At 60.2% G+C, this 8,242-nt stretch overlaps 1 long non-coding RNA gene across 1 annotated transcript in view; it reads left to right on the top strand.

Annotated features, from left to right (window-relative positions):
• Positions 1-1,286, top strand: part of LOC109380051 (uncharacterized) — a 1,942-nt gene extending 656 nt beyond the window's left edge. Inside the window, exons 2-3 of the long non-coding RNA XR_002123362.1 lie at positions 84-278; positions 688-1,286. This is a non-coding gene — a long non-coding RNA (uncharacterized LOC109380051). The remainder of the gene's footprint in view (positions 1-83; positions 279-687) is intronic.
• The last annotated feature ends 6,956 nt before the right edge of the window (positions 1,287-8,242 follow it).

Genomic DNA, 8,242 nt, shown 5'->3' with positions numbered 1-8,242 from the left:
TCCATCTTCCCTCTACCTCACACCGCTGTCTTGTCTCTGTCCCTCCCTGGGTCTCTCTGTGTCTGTGTCTCTGTCTCGCCCAGCCACTCCACTCGCTGCGTACACCAGCCGAGCTCAGCAACTGGCAGCCCTGGCCCCACCCCCACATCTGGCCTCTGAGCACCTGTGTCTCCTGGGCATTTGGAGAAATGATCTGTGTCTGACGAGGGGCAGCTGCATGGGACAGGGCCGCTTCCTGCCTGCCAGGCCTGCCCCCCACCCACCGGCCCTTGGATGCAGTGAGTCGCGGTGGTGTCCACCTCATCTAACGGGGGGAGGGAGAACTGTCCCCACACCCATGTGCACACACACCCAAAGTCCACCAGCTGGCACGCTGGGGCCCCACCTGGGGGCAGAGGGGGACAGGCGGTAACAGCGCCCACTACTCCGTGGGCCCAGGGCCAGCCGTGGGGATCAGGGACTGCTGTCACGCTGTTGTTCAGGTGAGCAGACTGAGGCAGGACCCACAGTGACTGTGTGTGGGGCCAGCCCAGACCACCCTCTGTGTCCCCCACAAGCTGCCGGATGCTGTTAGCTCAGTGTGTTTCAAAAGCTGATGTGGGGCTCTTGGCCCTGCCACATGCCTGGCAGCTGTACTTTGCAGATGGCTCTCAGGTGACCGCAGGAATGACTGTTCCCATTTCACAGAGGGGACACCGAGGAGGGGCTGTGGCCCAGGAAGAGGCTGGTGAGGCGCATGCCCACGGCGTTGACAGCTGTTTGTTCGGGATGTGCCTTTCAGGGGGACACGGCAAGGGCTGCCAGACCACAGGGGCCCAGTGTGGGGGCGAAAGGCCTTGGGCAGCACCTGCCCCGTCTGCCCACTGCAGTTCAGACAGGCACGTCCTCTGGACTGGCAGGAGCCTATGACATCTCCCCTCGTACCTAGCAGGAGGGGACTGGGCAGGGTCCCCGGGGAGCCCTGGGCTGCAGGCTGCCCTCAGGCTGAGACCCACAACCCACCTGGCTTGTGGCCCCAGCTGTGACAAGGGACCCCTTCTCTGCCAGTCTCGATCTGAGGGGCTGAGTGACTTTTCAGAGGCAAGTGGCCTTGTGGTCCCTGCTGGGAACCTTTTCTTCAGCCCTGCCCTCTGCCCTCTGCCCTGAAGGGTCAGCCCCCTGCAGCCTCCAAGACACTTTCGCTGCCCACAGCCCCGCTTCCAGCCGCCCCTCACGGCCCCCAGTGCTCGGTCCTTGCTGGCCTCCTCACACAGCACAAAATGCCCCTCTGCGGTGCCACAGGACCTCTGCACACACCACACCTCCCGCCAGGAATGCTTCTCCCGACCCTACAGCTTAGGGTCCCCGAGCACCCCAGTCTGTTGTACGTTCTTCCTTCACTTAATTATTAAACAACTATTCTTAAATTTATTTCTTTACTTTTAGCATTTTATTATTCGTTTGGTGCTGGACGATAGTGGTTAGATGCCCAGACACCGGTGCCCACGCCTTCACACTGGTCTGGAGGCTCAGAGGTGGGACAAGCCGATTGGGCGAGGGCTCAGCACCCCGACCCTGTGCCCCCTCCTGCGGCCCGGGGTCCACAGGGCCGGTTTTGTGCTGTGGCCACCGAGCAGAATGAACATGCCAGACGCTGACGGTGTGGGTGAGTGTGTGGGAAGTCGGGGCTACGCTGCTGGTGGGGATGCAGGTGGTGCAGCCGCTGTGGGACCAGGGTGACGCTTCCTCAGACTAAACGAAGTGTCACCGTGTGACCAGCACTGCCACTCCTGGGTACGAGCCCAGAAGCGATGGGAACGTGTGCCCACGCGAAACCTTGTACACAGACGTTCACCACAGTAGTATTCGTAACAGCTCAAAAATGCCCACCAGCGGGTGAGCGGTGGGTAAGTGTGGTGTGGACTATCCGTCAGCCATAATCCTGCACGCAGTCCCGATGCCTGCTACCGGACGCCCAAGCCCTGGGAGGCAGCTGCCTGGGGCCCAGGCATTTGGGGCACGCCTTGGCCACTGGCCTCCCCCGGTGTCCAGAGGGAGGCTCAGCTGGGCCGAGCCCGATCTGACAGGATTGTGGACCCGAGTAGGGTGAGGCTTAGGGGGGAGTGGGTGCCTCTGGGCCGCCCACACAGCTGGCTTCCAGGGAGCACTGGGGAGGCGTGGACCGTGGTGAACACAAGACACCCAACCCTAAACAAGGAACTGACCCCACCTGGAGCATGAGACGCCATGGGGTCCCGTCTGCACAGACGGCTGTGTCACAGCCCCTCCAGTCCTGTCTTCAGCCAGCGCCCACCAGAACCCCGTCACAGTGTGGCTCAGCCTGCAGGCTTTTTACCTGGGAGGCATGACGGTTAGATCTGTCTCCTGAGGTCACAAGTGCTTCAGGTACAAGTAACACCCCAACCACGTCCATCTCCGGTCAGAAAAGGAGGGCTCGAGAACACCAGGGCGGTAGGGAGAGGACGTGGGGTCCCCCGCCCCAGCTTGGCCCGCCTGGCCTGGCAGCCTCCATCCTGCCTGTCCAGTGCCTGCTCCCTGCCCCTCCCAGAAGCCTCCAGTTTAGTTCTGCCTGGCTGGGAGGAGAGGGCTGGGCCAGGCGACCAGGTGCCCCTCCAGGACACCCCGACCCCCTGCCTGTGGAGAGGCAGAGGTGGTGGGTGAGCTCAGCTCCAGGACTGTTTGCCTCAAGTTTCAACATTTACAAAACATTGGTCTGCGGTGATATTTCCTGGGGGAATGTAAACACGAGTAGATGTGGAGGGCTCCTACCAGGCCTCGTGGGGGGCAGGGCTGGGGGGTGACGGGCGTCTGAACGCTGAGAGCTCCCCGCCCCTCCCCTGCTCGCTGTTTGAAGTTGGGTCAGAGGCGCGGCCTCCTTGGGCCCCTAAGCAAACGGGCTGACTGTGTTTTCCTGCCTCCTCATCACCGTCTGACTTGGGCCCTTTGGCCACATGCCACCCTGTGCCAAATACCCAGTGGGCCACTAGAGAGCTGCCATCCCTGGTGCCCTTGCTCCTGGGCTGGGCCATCACCTCATGTGAATTCCCTAACGCCATGCTCACAGAAGCCCGGCCACACGGGAGACTGAGGACCAGAAAGGTTATGTGTGACTCTCGCTGTCCCCAGTGCTATGACCCCGAGGCCCTGTGCGTCACTGTCCCACTCTGGTCAAAAGGCTCCGCCGATGACCACACTGGCTGGTAAGTCCTGATCTTATCTGCAAGATGCTCATCCCCCATCCCGAAAGGTTTGCCAGTGGCTGGACATGTGCCCACATGCTCTCCAGCAAAGGCTGGCCCTGAGTGTCCTCAGCAAGGCCCAGTGTCCCCATCCCAGGAAGCCGAGGTTATCGGCCCGCAGAAGGCTGAGGTAGACTGCCTCCCAGGCCTCCCCTATCTGCACAGGAATGCACTGAGCCCCCATCCCCTGCCCACCCAGGGGGAGGAATGCGGCAGAGGCTGCTGGGAGCTGGGAGCTGGGAGCTGGGAGCCCTGGAGGAGGGGTGGTGGAGGCCTCCGCCTCCTGGAATTCCCCAGGCCTGGCACCAGAGCCCCACCTGCCCCCCTCACCCCCTCGGCCCCGCGCAGTGCGCCTGGCACACTCAGTCCTCCTCTCCTCGGGCTGCAGGGGCACCGGGATGACCAGTGTGAAGGGGTGGCTTCTCTCAGGGCCGGTCACTTCCTGACAGTGTCCCCGCCTCAGAGAAGCCCTCGGCTGGGCAATTGCTCTTCAAAGTCCTAGAGCGGGTGCTGCTGGCGTTCTGGGCCATGCCTCCCTGCAGGGCCATCCTGGGCACGTGGGGTGTCGGGCAGCATCCCTGGTGGCCAGTGACACTGTCTCCTTCCCCAGTTATGACAGCTCAGCATTGCTGTGTCTTAGGGGAACTGCCCCCAGGTGTGACCTCCTGCCCCAGACCTCGTGAGGTGACATGCTTATGGTCCTCTTCCCCAGGCTGTGAGCTCCCTGAACACAGGGACCATCCGCCTTGCACGCTGCAGGGGCCGGTGCCCACCCTGGGGCCCACAACCACCTGTACGAGGTCACAGCAGGTGGAGGGGCCCTGCTGGACATCCCTGGGCCTCAGAGTCCCAGAGCCTGCAGAGCGGCGGGCGGGGGAGAAGCTGCTGGGGCCAGAAGAGCTGGGCGGGCTGAGCCAGACAAGCCCGGGCCAGGCCCACTCACCTGGGGCAGGAATTTGGGTTCCATCACTTTCCACCTTGGCTTTCAAGGCCAAACAAACCTTTGCCTCTGGGCATGTGTCAGCAACTGCGAACACACCCAGCTGGCCTGGTGCTTGGATGGGGCCCAGAGAACAGGCCCTGTCACGGCCCAGGGGCCCAAGGACTGGGGCCGCTTTCCCCTCTAGTCCATCCCCAGGCCCCCATCTGAGCCCCCATCTGGGCACCACAGAGGGGATGAGGGCCCCCAAACTGCTGCTTCTGAATGTGCTGTGCCTGAAGTTCGTCAGTAACCCTCCTTGGAGCTCAGCGTTGGGGGAGCCTCTGCTCCAGCACACGAGGCTGCCATGGGAGCTCATTGGGTTCTCAGCCAGGGGCCAGGCCTGTGGTCAGGACCCTCCCAGGGAGGTGCTGCCTCGCAAGCCGCAGTTACAGGTGGAAAGCGACGGGCTGGGGCCTCTGTGGCCCCCTGCACACTGCTGTGTGGCCGCAGGCGCTGGGGACACCCGTTCCTGTGCAGCCCTGCATCAGGCAGGCTCAGTCACCTCCCGGTGCCAGTGGCTGCTTGCTGATTCGCAGAGTGGCCCGTTCCCCCAAGGACAAGGAGAGTTGGGGCCTGGGAACATGCAAGGTCACCTCCCAGACAGATGGGCCGACAGACACACTGTCAGACCCACCTCCACTGGGGAGAACAGCAGGAAAGGGGGGGGCACGAGTCTCTCTCTCCCCGTGTCTACACCTGTCCCCTGGTGCACACACAGATGCCGCCTCTCACAGTTCACCATCCTGCCAAGGCCCCTAGTCGCCCCTTTCCTATTGAACTCACCCCTGCCTTCAGCTACCTTAGGGGAAACTGAGGCTCAGGGAGGCAAAGGGAGAGGGTCAGGGCTCCTTCTGTGCAGGGTCCGGGTCAGCCTGGGGCCGGGGTGGGCCTGGCCCTGGGGGTGGGGGCTGCTGCCTGTGCTCTGCAGCCTTCTCCCTTTGGACCTGAAGCTCCATCCGGTTTGGCTGGACCGTCTTGGCCTCTTGAGCGGCAAGGCGAACCCTCGGAGTGTCTGCTGGCTCAGGCCAGCTGGATGTGCTGTGTGTGCCTGGGGCGGAAGTGCCTCCTTTCCTGTCGCTTGGCTCAGCCCTCTGTAGCCAGCTCCCACAGGAGGGGTGGGACCAGAAGATGGGGAACCTTGGGTGTTTCCACCTCACAGTGGCTTTCCTCTGGGGGCGCACAGGCCAGGCCCTGGAGTGCCTTTACCTGCCACCTGCAAGAGCCTCCTGGGAGCTGGCTGGGGAAGGGGACTCGTCCACGCAGACCGTGCCCCAACGCCAGCACGGTCCGTAGGGAGCCCTGCCCGCCTGGTGGACACGGATGTGAAAACCCAGGGGTGGGACAAGTAGAATTGGTGCTCTTTATCACGCATAGGTCCTATCTCAATGGAAAAAAATCTAATAAAGTAAAATAAACAAGATAGTAAAATAAAATGACAGAAGAAAGTAAAATTTTAAAATACGGTGAACAGGATGCTGGCCCAGCGGTCCCAGGCTCCCTGGGGCTCCGACAGCCAGCAACTAATGCTGACAACCGCCCCACGCTCTGGTCAGTTAGGCCTGACCCACATGTCAAGGCCGCACCCCCGCTGTGACCTCCCTTGCGCCTCACCCACACTGGGGAGGGCCAGTGACTGCCTGCTGACTGAAGCCTGCACGATCCCACTTCCCCAGGACCCCCTCTGGGGCTGGGACTCTGTTAAGAGCCAGGCCTCCTCCCAAGAGAACAGAGCTCCCGGGGAGGGTCCATGGGTCCGGTGGCCACAGCTCCTGTCCGGGTCCGCGTGGGTGGGAGCTTGTCCCTTGGCCCTGCCCCACTGCTCATCCTGGGTCAGGAAGGAAGTTTCCTGGTTCGGGGCTGTTCCCTTCCATACACAATGCTGGCCGGGCCCTGCCTGGCCCAGAAACAGCTGATCTGAGAGGAGGGAACCTCCCCCGGAAGGCTGCGTCGCCAGCACATCTGAGAGCCTCCTACCTGTCCGTGAGGTGACCCTTCAGACAGTGCTAGGGATGGGCAGGGGATGCTGTCCACACACCAACCACACGCCACTGGCCACTGTCACCTGCCTGGGCAACCTGAGTGGGTACCTGGACAAGGCTGGGGTGCTTAGAGTGCAGCTTCTGAAGTCACCAGCCCAGGATTCAAATCTACCCATGTGATCTTGGGCCACAACGTAATAATGATGATGAAGGTGATGGTGGTGATGGTTGTGATTATGACGATGATGATGGTGAGTGCAGGCGTGCTGAGGGCCTACTGAGTGCCACAGCCAGTCAGAGCACTGCATATGTGCTAACCCGTGGAATGCAGACAACGCAACCCTGTGGGATTGCCTCTATTAGCATTGTCTCCACTTTATAGCTGGGAGGAGGCAGCCCAATAATTTGTCCAGGGTTGTACAGCCAAGAGGCAGAAGGAGGAGAGTGGGGACTCTGCCTGTAACCCTGATGTGATCTGGGCCGTCAAGGTTATGTAGAGCACTTTGGGGGCAGGAAGAGGTGTATATTCTGGAGTGGACAAGGGGGCACTCAGGGACCCTGACTGAGCCCAGCATGCTGAACAGCTGCTGCCTGAGCCCCTGGGGGTTGCCATGGGCTCAGCCTGACAGGGTCTTCAAGTGCCAGGTCCTCCTGCCCCCCACTCCTTTTATGCCACCCAGACTCTGGCCCTTTCCCAACCTGGAGACCCCACAGGAAGCTCAGTAAACAACTTACCCCATGGAGCCTGAAGGAGGTGGTTCAGCCCCTTTCAGCCAGCAGGGAAGTGGGCAGGGGGCACTTCCCTGCCCACTTCGAGGGGAAGTGCCTCTGCCCTTGGGCCCCTCGTAGGACTGTGTGCAGGGCCAGGTGTGGCTGCTGGGGACAGTGCGGGCAGGATGCAGGGGACATTTCCCCCCAGCTACCGACCTCTGCTAACCCTCCCCACAGATGCCAGGGAGCCCTGCTACTGAGGCCCTCCTCTGCTCCCTTCAGGGACCTCCCACCCCTCTGTTTGTAGGATCTGCGACTTTGGACAGCAGGGTTTCTTTTCTTTTTTAAAGATTTTATTAGAGAATTGGGGAAGGAGAACAGCCAAGTTGTTGTCCTTCAATCTTAGTTGTGGAGGGCGCAGCTAGCTCAGCTCCAAGTCGTCGCCATGTGGCTGCCCATCAGCAGCTCCCGGCTGCTCAGCTCAAGGTGCTGTGTTCAATCTTGTTGGTGGTGGGCATAGCCCACCATCCCATGTGGGAGTAGAACCAGCAACCTTGTTGTTAGGAGCATGTGCTCTCACCAGCTGAGCCATCCTGCCACCTGTTGGCTGCTCAGCAGCAGCTCAGCTCAGGCACAGCTCACTGGCCCATGTGGAATCGAACCGGCGACCCTGTTGCTCAGAGCTCATGCTCTTAACCAACTGAGCCACTCAGCCGGCCCCCAGGATAGCAGGGTTTCTTAGAGGGGCTCATCAGATTTCATGGGCCCAGTGTGGTGAGCAGAGTTTCCCTTTGAAGAACTTGGCTTTGGGACCCGGCTCCAGGGAGAGGAGACCTTGATGTCTGTGTGTGAGTCCATGTGCCTGTGTCCTATAGTCTTAAATTTTTTTTTATTGTGGTAACACACACACACACACACACACACACACATACACACATTTTAAGAAAGGAAAAACTGTATTAATTGTAATACTCAATATATACTGATAACAAAAGATGAATACAAGTCACATTGGACTTCTGCCATTACAAGAGGTGCTCAAAGTGGTTCCCATCAGCATCCAGACACTTCTGATTACGGCGAACTGCTGCTTGAGCAACGTTGATCCAAGTGTCCACTTGTATACATTTTTTTGGCACCCCTGGGATGTGTGTAAAAATTTACCATTTTAACCATTTGTAAGTATACAGTTCCATGGTATTAAGTACACTAATAATGTCCCACCATCACCCCCATGCATCTCTAGAACGTTTTCATCTTGTAACACTGAAACTGTGCCCATTAAACACCAACCTCCTCATTCCTGCTCCCCCAGACGCTGGCACCCACTC

This window comes from Hipposideros armiger, unplaced genomic scaffold, assembly GCF_001890085.2.
Source record: "Hipposideros armiger isolate ML-2016 unplaced genomic scaffold, ASM189008v1 scaffold_32, whole genome shotgun sequence".
NCBI classification, from domain to species: domain Eukaryota; kingdom Metazoa; phylum Chordata; class Mammalia; order Chiroptera; family Hipposideridae; genus Hipposideros; species Hipposideros armiger.
Note: the sequence above shows the minus strand (reverse complement) of the source record. Positions and strands in the feature narration are given on the sequence as shown.